This window comes from Crocodylus porosus, unplaced genomic scaffold (assembly GCF_001723895.1).
Source record: "Crocodylus porosus isolate Cpor-Errol unplaced genomic scaffold, CroPor_comp1, whole genome shotgun sequence".
NCBI lineage: Eukaryota > Metazoa > Chordata > Crocodylia > Crocodylidae > Crocodylus > Crocodylus porosus.
The window spans coordinates 67250958-67253386 of NW_017728906.1; positions in this window are offsets into that span (position 1 = coordinate 67250958).

A 2429-nucleotide genomic window follows, 5' to 3' on the forward strand; every position below is an offset into this window, starting at 1 on the left:
GGAGGGTTTTAGGTGTGTCTCTCACTGCATCTGAATCAGCTTCTATTTGGGTGGGGGGGCGATTCTTTGTGAGTCAGACAGTCTGTGTCCTGTGTCAGGGTTCCCCAAGAACATGGAGCTGACAGGTAACAAGTAGGAAGTAAGAATAAGTACATTTAGGACAAGTAATTAAGTGGTAAAAAGAATGTGAGGTAATGGGATAGAATATAGCCCTGTGTATTTGCTATTCCTTGATTAATAGCTATCCCATAAGATCTTAAATGATGTTGTTTGAATGCAGTCAGCTCTACCTCTGAGATTCACAGGCTCACAATGAAATTATTGAGCTGCCATAGAAGCAAACTGGCCATGTCTACAAGGTAAACTTCCTGTCCCTCAGGCATGCTGCAGTGCTTTGGGGAGGCTGCCTCTTAAGCCAGAAGCGGGCTTACGTTTGCAGAGTGTTGCAGGCAGGCTAACTGGCAGTACTAATGAGCTCACCTGAAGTACTGCACAGAGGCAGCTATGTGGCTTCTGGTTTGAAGCAGCTCATTTAGAGCTTCACGACTTGTTTCAGGGCATCACTGTTGGGGACACTCATTTTATTGTTTAGGAATAATGAATATGGATATCTAAATTGTTTTGCGCAGGTGGATATTATTTTTTTTCAACTTACACAAAATTCCAGGTGGTTCACATAAACAGAACAGTGAAAAATATGAGAGATCAGTGAGCAGCTGGCCAAAAAGCTTCAGATAATTAATTACCAAGGTCCACTGAATGATGTGTGCTTTCATGCAATCATAGTATCGTAGAAAAGTAGGTCTGGAAGGGACCTTTGAAGGTCATCTATTCCAGGTCCCTGCCTGAGGCAGGATCATTCCTATCCAATCCATTCCATACAAATCCTTGTCTAACCTGTTACTAAAACTATGCAATCAATCCAACTGCACAACAACAAGGCATAGCATACTAATGTTCCACAGATAAAGCAGGAGGACAATGGCAGCCTGTGTCCTGCTGCTGCAAGTGTTGTTAAAATCTGCTTGAGAGATCCAATGAAGAGGGCCATGCTTCCTGCTACAGAGGAAAACAACTCCCACCCCCAGTCCATGCCAATCTGACCAAGAGGTAAAATTCCTTCCTGGCTGCAAATACGGCAATTTGTCTGCTCCTGAGCACAGGAGCAAGGCACCCTTGCCAGCAAACTCCAGGTTTTACCCCCAGGAGGAGCATTGGCACACATCAATCAGAATTCCCAGCCTTGGATGCAGCTGGTGCCCAAAGCTTCCGATGAAGGTAAAACCCCATTCTGCCCATCTCTCTCCTGACATGCAACAACAGTGTGGCATCTTTTCCTAAAAATAAAATCTTTGAAATAAACAAACTCTGTTTAGCTCAGACAACTATTAATTAAATACTTTTGTTTATTTATTAAGTTTTAAAAGCATTCAATGTGCTTTAAAAAAGAGAAGTCAGATACTTCTGTTTTTTGTCAGGATTAAAAGCGGAAGGCTTGAAATACCATGTCAGAAGTGTTTCACGTGGTTTTACCAGCCTGGTTATAATAAGTAAGTTGTGGAAATTCTATACGAGAACCTGGCATTCTAAGCTCTTTTAATTCTAAATAACCTGCCCTTTGTCCTCCATATTGTCATACTTCATAGCCCTTTGCTTTCTAACCTTTGCTCTAACTGTCATGACTCCTTTTCTGTCTTACACTTGGAAATCTCACCTTTCTGGGCCAGCTGGCCATTTTCATAGTTTCATAGTAGCTAGGGTCAGGAGGGACCTGAACAGATCATCTAGCCTGACCCCCTGCCACAGACAGGAATGAATGCTGGGTTCACCGACTCCACACAGGTAATCATCTAACCTCTTTTCGAATTTGTCCAAGGTAGGTGTGAGGACCACTTCCCTAGGAAGTTGGTTCTGGATTCTGGCCACCTTAACTGTAAAATATTGCCTCCTGATTTTTAACCTAAGCCTATTCTCCATCAGCTTATTACCATTATTCCTTGTCACCCCCAGTGGACCTGGGGAGAATAGGACTATTTACTGTTGATGAGTTTGTAGGCAGCCACCAGGTCCCCCCTCAGCTTCCTTGCCAAGGATGAACAGGTTCAGGTCCCTCAGTCTTTCCTCATAGGGCCTGTCCTGCTGCCCTCTCATCAAATGGGTAGCCTTCCTCTGAACTATCTCCAGGCTGGCCACATCCTTTTTAAAGTGTGGCACCCAGTAACCATAGGTCCAGCCTCCCTCCCTTTCTTAAAAATGGGGACCACATTAGCCAGTTTCCAGTCCCCCAGCACCTGGCCAGATGACTGCAAATGCTCATACAGCTGGGCCAAGGGCTCCATGATGACCCCTGCCAGCTCCCTGAACACCCTTGGGTGGAGGGCATCTGGACCTGCAGGTTTAAAAATATCTAGCCCTTCCAGGAGATCCCT